Source organism: Numenius arquata, chromosome 17 (genome assembly GCF_964106895.1).
Source record: "Numenius arquata chromosome 17, bNumArq3.hap1.1, whole genome shotgun sequence".
NCBI lineage: Eukaryota > Metazoa > Chordata > Aves > Charadriiformes > Scolopacidae > Numenius > Numenius arquata.
In genome coordinates this window covers 13,241,378-13,258,239 of record NC_133592.1, presented here as the reverse complement: position 1 = coordinate 13,258,239, position 16,862 = coordinate 13,241,378, and the positions used below count along the sequence as shown (strand labels likewise).

The following is a 16,862-nucleotide window of genomic DNA, read 5'->3' as shown; positions in this document are numbered from 1 at the left end:
TAAAATAAACAAAAGTTTGAGGATTGTCATTCTACCAACATGGAGATGTCAGGGAGTTAGCAGGGGTTAGCTCTCACTGAGGTTTCTAGACAGCCAGCTACAGCATGTCCTTACCCCAAGTGAACACAGGTGTGGCACAGAGCTGTTCCTGACGCTCATAAATAACAGTAGGACATTGTCACAGAAAATATTAGCTTTGTATCCTCAGATCCACCAATCTAGATGGATGGGTGACACACCCACAGCCTCTACACGTGGCAGAATGCATGCAAAGATGTCCCAGACTTTTCCTCCCTGAGCTCCCCAGCAGGTCTCTAGAGTTTTGTCGGTGGCGAGTCTGAGCCTGCAGCATGCCCCGCCACGGGGTGTCCCTGGTCACAGGCTGCTGCTGCTTGGCCCTGCATGTCGCTGCCCCACTTCTTGAGCTCAGCACCTTCTGCTTCCCCAGGATGCGCTCTCTGGGCTCTCTTCCTATTTCTGGTAGCTTCTTCATGCTGGAGATTTTCAAGCAACTCTTTATGGAGTTAGAAATATGTTTCTGAGTTATCAACAGCATCTAGAAATTCTAGAGTACTCTAGATGATTCTTCTTACCACCCCAAATGACCTTTCCAGTGAGGAGTCCTCTCTCCTTTTCTGTCTTTTCCAATCTGAAACAGAGTATTCTCGCTGGTTGTAGAGCTAACATTTATATATTCACTTGTTGTATCTCTCCCTCAACATCACCAAACCCTTGTAGCAATTTTCTCAAGAACCCCATCTGGGACTCTTCTCTCTCTCTCAAACCTCCCCGTGTCCGTTAAATAAAGGACTTAGTCTCAGCTACTGAGTTCCTGCCATCAGCCATTTATAGGGATTTGACTTCTCTGTGTTTATCTACATGAATTTCTGTCTGGGGTTCACTGAAACTCACAGGGGCTCCTGTCTAGTACAGAAGAGCTTTCTTTGTTAGTCAGTGACATCTTAAGTTTCATGTTTGTGCAAGTGACTGTCAGCGTTGTCCATTAAGAAGGTGCGCTACTTTCTGCGTGGGAGCTGCAGTTGTTGGCAGGGGTGGGCCGGTCAATGGTGTAACTGGTTCTAAGGGCTTGGAAGTGTTTTGGGTTGGATGTGATAGCTGTTCAGGTATCAAAAATGATGGTGATGTGTCTGCACTAAAGCTTTCTTGGGAGGCTACAAGCTGTAATAGCCGTTTCTGTGTGAAGCAGGTGGATATTGGTTGGATTGCTTTCTCTGTGTTGAGGCTTTGCTAAACTTGGATACAGCTAATTCATCCTGACGTCCTTCATGTTGTCTGTCCTGGATGCTGTTCCTCAAAAGCATCGTTCACATCTCCTGGTTGCATGCTTCTCTCACGTGTTTGTGTTGCGGCTGGTGCATCGCGGTGATGTCTCTGCATCTCCCACCTGTTTCCCAGAGAGCCTGGAATGTTTTTTCCTCTGTTGTCTAGAAACCGTTCTAGACTGCTGACTTGAATTGGATATTCCAGGCCTCCTGGACCGGATGCATTCCCGATGCACGATGTGTTTCTGTTCACTGAATTGTTTCTCTTCCCCAGCCCAATGGAGCGGAGCGGCCTCGGTGCCCTCCCAAGATGAGTCCTGGCTCAGCGCTGCTGGCGATTCCCTGTGCAGACCCTGTTGGTCCAGATGGGTGGATCTGAAGATACAGAGAGGTCAATTTCTCACACGAAATTTGGGTTTCTGTGACTTGGATCCACCGATCCGGAGGTGTCCTGTTGCTCCTGCCTCCAGGAGGGCAGAGGGTCCTGTCGTCAACTGCCCGTTGCCTGTGCTGAGCAACGGCTGGGGCTTGAGAGGAGGCAGCCAGCAGTGTCCTGCAGCTGCTGCAAGACGTAATTTGCCTATTAGCTGTATTTTGCTTGATTAACAGGTTTTGGTCGGGGAACTGATCAGGCTGGATTGGTGGATGTTCAGGTAAGAGTGTGGTTTCTTGCTATGTAGACAGAAAGCCAAGGAGCAAACAGGGCTCCCTGTGCCTGTGTGTGTGTTAAGAGGGAGGAAACCTCTGTGTAAACTGCATCACCGGAGCAGAGACACCGCTGTGAAGAGGGAAGGCACATTGTGCTAGAGGTGGCCTTGGAAATTTCAGGATATCTTGTGTAGTCCCTTTCCTCCTCAGTGCTGAGGCTCTGTACCCTGGTAAAATGGGTGTGGACCCCACGTAACCCGTCAAGGTGCAATTCAGCTTTCTTTCGGGGTTTGTTTTTTCAGTCTGAGGGGTCTCAGGAGTGTTGGAAAAGAAGTTGGGGAGTGTGGAGGAAACCATGTTGGGAATTGCTGTAAGCCAGGGGTGCAGTTTAGCTCCTGTGGGCATGGGGATGCACACGCGGGCTGGAGGGTGCTCAGTGTGGTTTCCACAGAGAGGGAGGTTTCCCAGATGGTCTGTGCACAATTCCTGACTCCAGTAATTCATGCTATTTCCTTGGTTTTAACGGCATATTATCTGGAGGCCCAATTTCAAAGGCCATGGAATCCCAGTTGCAAAACATGCCATTATTAAGACCTGACCAGTGCTTCCCAGTTGCCTTAAGTCCTGTGGCACAGAATGCCCTCTGTAGCCCGGCAGCCACCGCACCCGCTGTGCTGCCCGGAGGCTGTTCCCAGAGCTTCGCTGCTCTCGTGGGTAGAGGCTTTTTATTAATAGATAGACTGTGCCCTGGAATACTATTTACAGGGAGAGAAAGCATAGACTAAACACTATGGAATACAGGAAGTTGGGACAGGAGTTCCCAAATCTTTTTCCTGTCCCCCCCCTTGTGTTTTCTTTCCCATCTGCGGTGGTTTTGAGCTCATGGTTTGGGTCTCGAGTTGGGGATGCATCCCTCCAGGATGTGTGAGTGTGCTGCCGGGGCTGCGAAGGGGCCACAGGAGGTGGGTGCCAGGGCAGGACACAGAGCAACACGTCAGAATGTGAGACCACATCAGGAGCAGGAGGAGCCAGCGAGTGGTTGGGACCTTTGAGCTTCGTGGTGCCATCTCCGTGATGGCCCTGGAGCTGAGAGCTGGTGAGGACTGCGGTGGCTGCGTGGCAGCGGTGTGGCATGGCCCTGCGGCTCCTGCCCCATCCCTGCCCACCCCATGGCACCCCCTGCCCAGGACACCTTCCTCTTCCCCCTGGCCAGTACATCTGCTACTGGATGTGTTGGGATGTCTTGAAGGAGGTCACCTTTGCCATGGATCATCAGCAAACCAAGTGAGGAGGAGACTAGCAGAGCAGAGGCTACAACTGCTCAGACCCCTTATGTCTCCAGTGCTGCTGGGTTTTGCCCTAAATATTTTCTGATTTAGAATATATGTTAAAACCAGGGGGCTTCGAAGTGATCTTTAAATAGGAGACCGACTTTGAATGAGATTAGAAACTAGAGATACTTTTCTAGTTGCTGGGAAAAGCTGCTGTCCTGGTGATGCTGAGGGCTGAGACATCCCTTACGGCAACTAAAAGGCGCCGTGGATGGCTTTCCTGCGCAGAGCCCCGGGGTGAGGTGTTGAGCAGCAGGGAGCCAGGCCGGGGGTTGGAAGGAAGTTCTGTTCTGGTTCTGTGACCGCATGTGACTGATGGAGCCGTGGAGGACGTGCGTCTCGTTCGGTTCAGCTGTGGCCGCTGCCACCAAATCTGCTTTCTAAATGCAGAGAGAGATTTTGTGTAGTTCTGGTGTACAACCCAGCCTGCCTGCAGACACCCGACAGCGCAGCAATGTACTGTATTTACGTGTGACCCCTACAGGGGAAAGGCAGAATCGGCCTGAATTACAGACCATAGTTGGAGAGTAAAATTCTGACTCGAAAGGATGCGGTCTGGAGGAGATGCAAGTGTTTCACCCCCAGCGCAGGGAAGCGTGGGCTCCTGCGTGTGGGCTCCTGCCCAGGGTCGGGCAGGCCAAGTGCGGCCATGGTGCTCTCAGGCCGGCTGTCGGTGGAGGCTGAGGAGAATCGTCGGTTGAGAGCGCGGTTCTCATCAGTTCAGAGCGTGTTTCTGACTTAGACCAGATTACCTGTCGCTAGCTTCATTTTCCCTGCAGCAGACGTTGGGGAGGCTGGAGGACACGAGCCATGGTTAGGGTGAGCTCTTAAACTTCTGACACATTGTTTTTCAATTGCTATTTCCAACTGATTGAAAAGCATCCCACCTTTTACCTCATCTATTCTGTGTCCGAGTAGGATTTAGGTCACAAACAAAATTAGATTACTCAATTGTCTGTGTGTAAGCTCTGCAGAGCTACTTGCAGCTGGTGGCCGTTGCTGAAGGGAGGTTCAAATAACGTTAGGACGGGAATGATGTGGTGAGAAGTGACTGTATAGCTGTGCACGGCAGGTTTGCCTCACAGCGTCTGTGGTGTGCTGGCCGTCGTTAGCATCCATCAAACCAAGTTATTCGGTTTGGTGTAGACAAGTTTTGCGGTTTTCTGGAAAGTGTTCTACTCTTCTGGTGCAGAGATACCTTGATCTTGACTTCAGACTACAGAATTCAGATGCAGCTGCTAAGAAATGAGCATGCATAAAGAATTTTGTCTGGTGTCTGGTTCACAGCATGTTGCTGCTTGCGTATCCTGTCAGAGGTGCCACCTCTCTAGAACTTGGAACACCAGAGCATTGCAGTCTCATCTGGAAAGGTACCAAAATGAAATGACCCCTTTTAATGCTCACCAGCCCAACTTCTGAACTGTCTCATGGCCTGTTGGACTCTGTAGCCTCCCTGTAGCATGTGGGTGTCTTCATGTTGTGAATTAAAGCTTCCGGAGCTGCCCTGTGTGGACCTTCTCCTTGTGACACTTGGGAGAGTCACACGCTTTCCAGAGAGATGCCCCAAGAGAGTGTTGGCAGATGTTTGTTCAATAGACCTTTGGGGCTGGATTCCTCAGAAGCAAATGGAGGTCCAGTTGCACGTCAGACTGCTGCTTTCTGTATTTCTGTATAGTTCAGGGACTGTCATTATTCCTGGAAAGTATTTTTCTGGCTAGCCCGAAGTCTCTCTCAAGTGTCTGCCTCTCTTTTAATCTCCTCTTACACTTTTCCAAACCTTTCTGGCAGATGGTTTCAGGCTCTCTAACTGCACAGTCTACAGCTGGCTGAGTTCATTCGGAAATAACCTGTGAGAGTTACTACCATTTGTCTAAGAAATCCTGAAAATGAAAGTGGAAAATCCCAAATTGGCATGTTCACAATTACTTGTGTGAATTTCCCTGTAAGTATTTCTCTGTCTGTTCCCCATTTCTATCACAGTCATTTCCCATCTTTACTGTTACTGATTTCTGATGCCTTCCTGGCGTGTTACACCTCCCCGCTGCGGGGTGGGGGCCTGGGAGCCGCAGAGATGGGTTACAGTGTAAAAGGTACCAGTTAAGAATTTGAATTTTTTTCTGTGACTGTTCTACAACATTTACTGAAAGTTGTGGTACCTGGATGTAATCCCTGGGAAACTTGCTTGTATTTTCAAGAAAGCACAAATAAAATGGAAATCTCCAAGGAGTCAGCAAATACATTTAAATGTTTAAGTGAGTCTATGGAAAACAGGCTTTCAATTTTAATAGAAATATCACCATAGTTTATGTGCTAAAGCAGCGTTTCTTAAACATTTTTTTTTTTTCAGGCACTTTCTTGTACAAATTGATGAGTGTTGTCTTGTATTTAACCTTCCCATTTCTTCCAGAAGTTTACAAGTTTGTTTGGCTAGTCATCTATGTGGCCTAGATGGCAAAGAGGTGACGTGGCTTGTAAAGCACCCTTGCTCAGTGTCTCAGACTCCAGGAAGTTCACCTCTTCAGAGACGGTGCTACCAAAGCTAGTGTGAGATTTTGACTGAACATGCTGCATTAAGGTCTCTTTTTTTTTTTGTTTGTTTGTTTGTTTGTTTTTTTCCCTCCCTTCTAAATTTTTTTTATTTCTCTAAGGTGCTGATCCTGCTCTGCAGAGGAGCTTTTTGGTGTCTGCTGCTTCCAAAATAAATTTCTCTAGCAAATTCCATGTCCCGTGGAGCATCACTGCCCTAGTAGGACTGTTCTCTTCTTTCTGCAAGGGTATTGATATCTCGGCACTCTGCTTCTGAATTTAGGCCTTCTGTGTCTGGAACCAAAATTTGGAGCTCTTGTATCTCCATTAAAGCTAATAGACATTGACTTTCCAAGGTGCTGAGCACCTGCCTTCCTGCCACACTGTTGGGACTTGGTCTTCTCATAACTTCCGGAAACCTAATCACCTACTTTTGGGTGTCTAAATCAAATGCAGCCCCATGTTACATACTGATCTGGCTCCTGTGGGTTCCGAGTGCTTCACACGTGCTGAGGGATTGAGCTTTGCAAACCAAAATGGTTGCACAAAACTCTGCGTTCCCCATGTTGCAGATGGGGAGCCGGGACATGCTGTGATTTGGCAGAGGCAGAGGTAAGACCCAAAGCTTGCAGCGGGGTCGGGAATTCAACAGGGATCTCCTGCCAGCCCCTGCTCCACAGGTCAGCTCTGTTCCATCTCCCATTGACAGCATTGGGGGCTGTTGTCCTGGCTCTCAGACACACAGGGCCACAGGCAGAGCTGCTTTTCTGGGAGCAGCAGCGTGACCATGCGGCCATGACCCTCTCGGTGTGCTCTGCGGGGCGAAACGGGTCCCCGTTCTGCTGGTGAGGGGAGGCCCGTCCCTTCCGTGGTGGGGAAGAGCAACCGTGGGGTGAGAGGCTGTGAGGAGATGGCGATAGTGGCTGTTACCTCCCAAAGCACCAAGCTGTGGTGCCTCCTGCCCAGCGGGGCCGGCAGCCGGGGTGGTGGGAGCAGAGGGAGAGCCTGTGGTGGCAGGGGGGTTATCTGGAGGCTGCCCGGGCCCCCCCTGCCGCTGTGGCCCCTCAGTCAGGCACGGGCCTCGGCCGTTGGCACCCGGGTGTGTGAGAAGCCAAGGCGGGAATTCACAACGTTCCCTAATTCCAGGCCTGACGTCCGATGCTCATGCTGCCTCCTCAGGCCTCTCACCGGCACGAAGGGGCGGAGGCAGAGCTGCCGTCCTGCCCTGCCCGTGAAGCTGTTTGTGGTGATGCTGTCTGTGGTTTTCCTGCTCCGGGGACACCGAGGTGGTGTCTGAGGAGAGACTCGGAAGAGCAGCAGTTCTGAGTTGACTGCCATATTTTTTGTGCAGAGTTGAATGGTGTGTGGAGAGAGGTGAAGCATTCTGGTTCGAGGGAAATTGGAAAGTTAACAGAGCAGTGAAATGGATATGTTCATTTTCAAACTGAACCCGACTTCATTTGCCATCAAACCCGCTGCGGTGTGGCTGCATGTCGGTCCACACAGAGGCTGTACAGAAGAGCAGAGCTGGGCGATGTCTCCCTTGGACAGAAGTATCCTGTAGACTTTCCTTCTAGTGCCTGCCTTTGGGTGAGTTATGCTGCCCTTTACCTGGTAACATGGGTCCGTGGGTGACCTCTGACTGGCCAGATTCTTCCTGAGACACGTTAGTTGGGAGTCATCATCCTTGACTCCATCCATGCTGATGGCAAAAGCCAGATGCCTGCAGCCTGCCGAGGACCAAGCTCCTGCTCTGGAGGACACGCTCCAGAGCCTGGAGGAGAGCCAGGTGGTGACTGTGTTTCTTGCTTGGTTTAAAAAGCCCAGGTTTATAAACCTGGGTCAAGGTCAACACTTCAGTAATAATTTGTGTGGCTTAATGAGGAAGATGGTTTGAGAAACGCGTGTTGTCCTGACCATTGGAGAGTTGGAAATCTCCCCCAGCATTTGTGGGTTTGGAAAGGGAGTCTCCTGGCTGTGTTTGAGATGGGAGCCGGTGCTGCTGTTGTTTAAAAGTGCTTCAAGGTTTCAGATTTACGGAGGGTTTGATGTGGTTTAAGAATTTCGGCTTTATTTAATTCTGTTGCTTGTGTGGCGGCGGTTCCTAGGCGGTGCTGAGCCTGGCAGGAGCAGAGCTGTCGCGTTAGTGTTCAGAGACCCTGGGGATTCCTGAGTTACAGCCCTCATTGCACGTCAGGACGGACACATCTGGTCCTGGCATACTGCATAATTCACAGGAAAACGTAAGTGCTGCAGTGCTTATTTAAGAGAGGTGAAAGTAGGTCAAGTAGTTTCAGAGGCTGTATCAGCTCTTCTGTTCCCTCCACGCTGCTGTAATACCAGAAGCATGGTATTTCTCTCCTTTATTTCTTTCCTTTATTTCTAGGTGCTGCCTCTCCTAGAAGGACAGCAGTGTGCATGCTTATGTGCAAACTGGTTGTAAATCTTGGTGCGCGGAGATCTTAAAAGCATTCAGTCCACCGAAATACCCGTATCGTCTTGGGAGAGTTAGAGAGAAAATGGGAGACCACAGCTCTATACATGTTGAACTTTTCAATAACATTTGAATCTGTTGCTGTATTTTTCAGAGTATTTTAAGACCTATGTGTCTGTGCTTTACCATTTTATATGGTAAACTCTGTAAGTCCTTCTAAAACTTACATTTTGTACTTTATAGAGAAAATCTAACGTGTTGCCATTTCCGAGCCTTCAAATGGTCTGAATATCTACATGCAGTAGTAACTTTTTCTGGTTGAGAAGTACAGGTGAGATCCAGAATGGGAGCTGGTAGTTGCCAAAATTTCTCCCGTCCTCCCTCCTGCGATGAGCTGTCTTTGGGACTTGAGCTTTTTGATCAAAAATGCCCTATGGCACCTGTGTGTTATCTGTGTCCCCGGTGCCCCCGGGACCTGTCGAGCTGCGCTCATTGCTGCTGGCCTGCCTGAGATCAGAGGGCAAATTGGGCATCCCCATATCTGAACTCACCGGTTTGTCAGGTGTGCTCTGAAAACCTGTCAGATGGTACTGATTTCAGGTAAAATTTATTCAGGGAGCAGGAGGTGCTGTTGCTCATCTTTATAGAACATCTCAGAAGCTGGACTGCTCTCTTGGCCTTTCTCCTTTAGCTTCTTTTCTTCTAGACCCATAAGTCTGGCTTTCTGAGCTGGGGATCAGTCCAAGGTCAACAGGGCAATAGGTGTCCCATCCTGTATGTCTCAGGGTCCAGTCTTCTGGAACACAGATGAAGTCCTGAAGCTGAAGAGAGCCTGTATCTTCACATCTCCTCCCTCTTGGGCAAATCCAGTAGCTGCTAGCTTAATATGCAAAACCTGCTGGTGTTTGGAGAGGAAAGTGGGGTGAAGGAGATTATTATAATGTAACGTCTTTGTCTATGTATGTATATATGTGCACACACACAGGTTTTGTGTCTATGCATTTTTTGGATAAATGTATTGTTCAATAGTTATTTACAAATAACTAAGTAGGGCATCACGCGTTGATCTGAGCTTAGTGCCTGTGTGCAGGGGAGCTCTGTGCCACATCGTGCAGATGGTGTATCTGGTTTCTGACCCTAAGTGGCTGTCACTGTTGGACTCCAATTGATCTGAGATGGTCAGTCACAGACATACTTTTTTTTTTTGCCGGTTGTGTGACATACATAAATGTCAGAAAGGATTTTATATATGGACCACCTCTATTCATATCTGTGATTTAAGTTGGACTTGAACCCTATGTTTCCAAATACGGACCTCACAAACCACATGCCTGCAGGAAACCTCAGTAAATAACTGCCGTTGCTGGCTGTAGGAATAAGCTTTGCTCATTTCTGTTCTGTGTACTCAGGATCACGCCGTGTTTCTTCAGAGCAAGAGCACATCCTTTATCTCTTCAGACATTAATCACCACTTCGTAGTAAAATATCTTGCATTTTTCCCTGGCTACAGGGAAGTGAGATGGCTCTTCAGCTTTGTGGGTTAAAATTGAAGGAATCGATCATCCCTTTTCTCTTCTGTACAAGTCAAGAAATGGAGACTAAAGAGACGAGAGTGCAGATTCAGAGACCGCTTCAACCCCACGGATCATCGTCAACAACTTCTGTTTTCATCCTTTGCGTAAGTGAGTGACTTCCCGAGTGTGCCATGGAGGACATCTGGACTGAATGAACAGGACGCACCCAGGAAAAACAGCTGCTGTGCAAAGAGTTCATGGAAAGGACACTGTGGTGGATTGGATGGATGTGATGGAGGTGGGGGTTGGCCTGCAGGGCTGAATTGGTTTTGCCACTCTGTGTGTTTGAGGAACTGACTTCTGGAAAGGACTTAGATTAACTTGATGGATTCGGGTGGATGTTCTTGCCTCCCATTGTGGAGGTCTCTCCATGTTGGGAAACCTCAGAAAAGAGAGAGCCAAGCCAGTCTACAATGGATTATGGCGACCCTAAACAGTCTTCTCTTTGAGCCTCTCTTAATTCCCTCCTTTGTAAAATATTCTTGGAGTAAATCTGGATGAGCAAGTTGGTCCTTCATGCCCAGTGTAACTGATGCCATTGCAGAGACAAGTGAGGCTCAGTTGAAAGTGGTTGTTGCAAGTATCTCTTGCTGCAGCGGAGTGGAGGTGGCTGAGGAGTGTGGGGGCTTCTCTGGAATCCGGCTGGGTTTTTTTTGTCTCTCTGTTGTTGTAGGTGGGTATTTCATACCAGTGAGAGATGGGAAAGGTGATTCTCTAGAACCATTGGCTTAACTCCTTACAGCAACCTTAACTTTCTGCAAGCATCTTTACAGAGCTTACAGAAAATTATCTCTCGGCTCCTGGGAGTCAGTGGAGAAAACAGCCCCACACAGCCATCTTGGAGAGGGCCAACGTTCAAATCTCACCATAGTGCTAGGCCGTGGAGCACAGGGACCTTCAACAGGTGGTGGCTTTCACTGGCCTGTAGGAGTCTGATGTCTTGGAGGAGGGGCGCTTCTAAAATAGAAGTCACATTTGGTCTATTTAGTCTTGTTATGAGCTCTCTTTTGGTCACCACGTTTATGATAGCTGCATCTCTCTGAAAAAGGAATCCCTGTCTTGCAGTTAGGGGATTTCTTTGTCTCCCATCTGTCCTTGTCCGCCACAGAAAGAAAAATATTGCCAGGTACATCTTTGGCACTGAATTTCAGGTTAAGCCCTGTGGTGCACCCCAAAGGGTTTTTTTTTATCCTAAATAGAAAATAAATCCTGAAGGAGAAGTTGGAGAGCTTTTCACTTTTCCAAACTAGGGTTGAAATTTTATGACATAAAGACATTTAAATTAGAAAAATCACTTGTTAGAGTAGTTGAAACAAACGTTTCACGTCGTTGAAGTAACAGTGCTCATTATCTACCTCTCTCCAGCAAGGAGCTGAGGAAGACCATGAGTTTGCATCGCTGCCGGCTGTAGGTAGCTGCATTGGTCGGTTGTACCAGTACTTGAGAGCTCGTTTTCCATGTGCCCCCCGCCAGCGCTCAGCGGGAGCCCATCTCGCCTGAGCCACTCAAACCCTTCTGAGGTAACAGGTCCTCATACTGGGAAGGGAGGCTGGAGAGCTGGACAGCTTGAGGGACTCAGAGATCCAGAACCTGAGTTCTGTCCTTGGAGAAGTCTCATAATACTACTAATGCTAATTAACCTTCTGTTTATCTGTCACTTGTGTGTCTCTGAAGGTAATAAGGAAGGATGTAGTTGTTCAGGTTGTGCAAACTTACCCATGAGGAGAGGGGATAACATGAATGACAAGCCCAACTGGGAGAGACCACCAGTCCTAGATTGGTGGATTCAGGATGGAAGCTAGACTTTTTTAATTAAAAGAAAAAAAAAGATAAATTTTTGGTAATTTCTGCTTTAGAGACTGCAAGAAAAACAGCAGTGATAGTGAATGTGCATCAAGGAAACAGCATGTCACTAACACACAGACGTTTGTTTAGGAAGTTGAGTGCAATGATTCATGTTTCTAATCACAGTGATAATACAATTGGAAATAGTAATTCCCATTGCTAGAAGAAAACAAATCGCTTACAATTTCATATGTTAACATACAGTTCAAATCATCAGATGCTGCATTGCACCCAATGAGGGGAGGTTGTCTAGGCAAAAATTGGAAGAAAAATACATAGTTTACTAATTTCTTATGTTAAGCACTCCATGGGTAGGTGATTAGCTGAGTATTGTGTTATACGTTATTGTGTCATGTGATAACAGCACCATGTTTTCCTGTCATTTTCACAACTTTTCCTGGCTGAAGTGATACACAAGCAACCCTGGGTAGTAATCACATTGTCCCGTTCAGTTTCAAAAGGAGAGAAGCGGACCTCATCCAGAAACTTTCCAGCAGGCTACAGTAAGCGTAACTGTCTGTTAGCCATTGTCAAATACCTTCCATACATGCAAAAATGGCATCTGTTGAAGTAATGGAATTTGTCTCAGAAATAGTGTCATTCCATTGGGTGATTTTTGTGTAATGATAATGATATTGCACCTCAGTATCATTTTGCAAACTATTTATAGTATATGTTCAGGTCCTTTTCGTGATTCTTATGGATGTGCTCGTGCCTCTGTTCCCTGTTCTTTTTCGGGTGCTGACCGTGGCTCAGGAGACGTAAGATTTCAGAAAGGGTCAGTGTTCTCAGAAGGGTTGTTTAAATTAATTAGCTCAGGGGTTTTTGGTGGTTTTTTTAATTGTGGGTTTTGTTTTTTTTTTTTCTGGTATTATTCTAAATGCTTGAATCCAGTGAGTTCTGAATACCCAGCCGTGGTGGGTTCCGCGGATGTGCTGCCGTCTGGCAGTCTGTGTCCAGATCAAAATGAGTTTGAGATTAATGTGCTCAGTTAAATTCAGTACAGGCTTCACCACGATGAATTGAGAGGCTTCCTCCGTGTCAAGGGCAGGTTTAATCAAAATCCATTATAACTCAGGAGTTTAGCAGGGGAACTTAATACAAAATATTGACATTTTAAAAGCCTCAGCCAAACCCCTTTGAAGTCAGGGAGACTCTTTGCAGCCGTGAACGTGTGCTGGACCGAGTCTGAGGGCTGTTGAAGGGGCTCTGCAATCTTCTTGTTAATATCTTTATTTTCAAGTTTTGGAGGAACATAGGAAGCCAGAGCAATGTTGGGGATAACTTCTGCTGCTTGGTCATGGTGAAAGGGAGCACGTGTGCTTTTGCTTTTAGTCTGAGTAGCCAAGAGATACAAAACTAAACCATTTCCTTCCTTTGACCCGTTTTCGGTATCTCCTCTTCACGCCGAGGAATCTGTTATCAAATATAACTAAGCCTCAGGACAGCTTACTTGGGTCAGAGCAAAACCAATGTAGTTCTGCTCCTCTTGAAAGGACACCGTTGCTCATCAGCTTATTGGAAGCAGAAATTTCTTCTGATGAAAATCTGGAAGATCTGTGAGAGCTCCAACATTTTCAGTCCTCTAGGGGAAAAAAAAAAAAGAACCCTTCTTTTGGAGACTTTCTCTAGTGAAATTGAAACTAGGGTTGCTTTTTTATAAGCGTTAGCCTGCAGGGTCTGAAAACGGTTTTATAAGTACCACAGACGTTGAGATAGAAGCTTTGCAACCTCTCTAGGGTGTGTGGCAGCCAGGGTGGAAAGCTGTTAGCCAGAGTCACGAGCCGTGTTTTCACCCTGCAGTTACGGACAGTGCAGAGTGTTACTGAGCCCCTGCATTTTGCAGGGAAGCTTTTCTCTGAGGATTTATGTTTTAGCATTCTTTTGGCTGATTTACCACAAATCAGATCTGAAGTCCCATTGTGTTGAGCAGCTTTTACCAAACTTAGAATATATTCTCATTAACTGTAGTGTAAAGAGGAGCCTCACTGAGAGACTTCTGGAGGAATCCAGCACTGTGCAGGCTCGGGAAGCACAGCTGGTTTGCTTGGATCTTTTTGGCTCTGCAGATTTGTTTTATTCATGCCAACTGTAATGTGAAATACCTCAACTTTTGGGCTTCTTTTTTTCCTGCGGAACTCTTAACAAAGTAAAAAGGAGATAGGTAGCTACCTACAGCATCTTTCTGGCCTTGCTTTATGTCTGATAACTTTCAATTTTGCTTAAAAAATCCACCAGCTTTTCTCTGCTTCTCCCTACAGCCCTTCTTTTTCATGCCAAGGAAATGCTCGTTTTAAAAGGTTTTGGCATCCCTGCAGTTGTGTGCTCACAGCGGGGCTCAGGGAGCTAACACAGCCCGTCCCGGAGCTTCCCAGTTGCATGTGGTTCTTCCCGGGGGGTTCTGTGGTGGCTCTGCCTCGCCGGGCTCACAGTGACCACCCTCCGTCCCCAGCGTGTGACCCTGTCCTTGGCCCGGCCACGGTGCCTGGCGCCAGCCGGCCGCCTGCCTCCTGCCAAGCTGGACCCGCAAACGGTTTCATTTCTGACAAAGGGCAACTGTTTGGAGGAGTTGTTGTCCTGCTTGGTGCTCCTAATCCCTGGGATAACTGCTGTGACAAGCACAGTAACCATCTGCAGTGAGGGCGATACATTGGGGCCTTTCAAGGGCAGTGATCGCAACCACCTCCTGAGCCTTTTCTTTTTTTGTTTTTTTTTGGCTTTTAAAACTTTTCAAAAGCAAGATGAGTGAGGAGTTGGAAGCTCAAGTAGTCCTGGACGAGTCAACAGGAGTATAGTCCATAAGGTGCAGTTGAAAATCCTGCTTTTAACTGTTTGAGGAGTATCTCGCCCTCATTAGCTGTTGATTTTATTTTTTAAATCCTACCTTATGCCCCACAAGTCCATTGTAGACATCCTGATCATTTGGAGAGGAGACGGCTATTTTTGCCCAACATTCCCAGCCTTAGAGAGATTTGGATTGCACAGCTTAAAACTGAAACGGCAAGAGGAGGCGTATGCCTGACCACATCTCTGCGAACTCTGACGGGCACCGAACGCAGGGACTGAAACCTGATCGGTTGGAGAAGCAGGGACGGGGCATTAATTACTTTTCACCTTCATTAGACGCTGTTCTGTGTGGTTACCCTTCTGTTGGCTGAAGCAAGCTCCAGTGCACGAGGAGGCAGGGCAGGGTTTAGGCAGGGTTTCTGGTATTTTCCGGGCATGTCTACCCTGTGGATTTATGTCCTCGTGTATCTGCAGCAGTGCAAATCTGGTAATAGATGCACTGCATTGATTATTTACTTGTTCTTATTGCCTCACTCAGTTTTGCATCAGAAAATTCCTATTTGATATCAATGCAGAGAGTCTGTGTTCTACATTTGCATTTTTTGAGCTGCTTTCTTGGCATGGGAATCCCTTGGGATTTTGATTTGCACTGAAATATTCCTGAAATAAAAGTATAGTTTTTTGATGCTAAAAGTAGTCATCGTGTTCCAGTTACCCACTCTTAAGAAAGGCTATGCTGCTTAAAGGAAAACTGCATTTGTTTCCATGTGACAAATTAGCTAAATAGCAAAATCTATATAAAAGTGTCTGCCACACTGTCAAACTTGTCATTTGGTTATTTGACCATTTCCCTGGGTATTTGAAAAAAGATAAGCAGGAACCGTGACTGCAGCACAAGGCAGATGGCATGATAAATGCATAATGGAAAATAAGCCGAGCTCCGGCAGGTGAGGTTTTGTGGATGGTGATGGTACATCTCCATCCCAACCCCTGGGTGCTCAGTGCGGACCCGCGGAGGGGGAATTTCCTGGCTCCCATCTTCTTCCCGTCTGCTCCGGCCGCCCGTCCCGCAGCTGTGGGAACAATGGCACAGATCTGCTTTCATGCTACAGCTGGGGAGAGACAGGCTTCTTGTGTAACAAGGAAATAATGAATTCAAATTTGCCTTCTCTTCTGATATAGGGTAAGAAATGCAAAGTTTCCTGGGCAGAAAAACAGAGAGAAGAGTGGAGATGGGTTTAATCGCTTTATTTGAATAAACCACGTCAACATTTAAGTTTTTTAACTCTTATGAGAACTTCAATCTGATTTTTTTTTTTTTTTTTTTTTTTTAAATAAGAGATTGAAAGGGTTTGCTCAGACAGTCAAATCTCACACTTCACCCTCCTGGTAACAGCTCTCTGCCTTTTTCTTCCTGCCTTTTTGAAGAAGATACAGCTCTCGATGGTCGTGCTTCTTCCTGCCCGCAGCTGGCAGGGGGAAGGCAGGAAAGTGCCTCCTCAGCATGACACTTGTCACCCACCTTCTTCCATCAAAAGAGCTGTTTTTATGGGGCTGACAAAATGGGGTGGTTGAGCAGCGCGATAGCGATTCGTGCAGCTTCCAGCGCAAGCTGCCTGCAACGGCAGCTGCCCACTCTGGAGGTCACGTTTCTTTTCTTTTTTTTCTTCTCTTTTATTTTTTTTTTCAGTCATTTTACTGCCTTATTTTCATTCCTTGCTTTTTAGAAAGCAAATCCCACGGAGAACTCCACTCAATGCAGTGTTTTATTAGGAGATACGTAAATAATGCTAACGAAGGGGTGCCACCTCTGCCTCCGTGGGCTGCGGTGTCCGTCACATCTGTGCCGTGTTGGAGCCGTGTTGGAGTTCCAAATTGCTCCTAAGGGCAGCGGGGGGGCACTGCGGGGAGTGGCAGATTAAAAACTTCAATGTAGGGAGGTTGGAGAGCAAGGAAGCCCAGGGCCAGCAGGGGCACAGACGTGGGGAGAGGAGGTGTTCAGCCAGGCTCAGCACATGCAACTGCTCAAAGCCCAGAAGGTGCTAAACCAAAGCATTGCAGAGAAGGTGGAAGGCAGCAGATGGAGCCATCTGAACCATAGCTGCTCCAGTCAATTGACCTTTGGACCTGGCCTCATTGCCCTCACAAAACCTGGGTTCCAAATAAAACCCGGTGGAGCTCATGGTTGGGCCTAGCGTTGTGCCCAACGGGATGGTGTCTGCAGCTGCTGGTGACAAACGGTTGGGTTTATCAGTGTGGAATCGGCCGTGACCTGTGTGTTCCTCTGGCTGATGAACTCGATGAGAATTAAGGATTCGGTTGGATACCTCATGTGTGCTCTGCTCCTTTGTGGGGACCCAGATCAGGTGCCCAAGAGAAGTGATCAGAGTCCAAGGGATGAGTTTGACAGAATCTCCCTCGTACACAAGGTGGT

General features: G+C 47.5%; 1 protein-coding gene across 1 annotated transcript in view; it reads left to right on the top strand.

The window, feature by feature from the left end:
- Window positions 1–16,862, top strand: part of MAP2K4 (mitogen-activated protein kinase kinase 4) — a 98,826-nt gene that overhangs the window by 32,471 nt on the left and 49,493 nt on the right. The window lies entirely within an intron of this gene.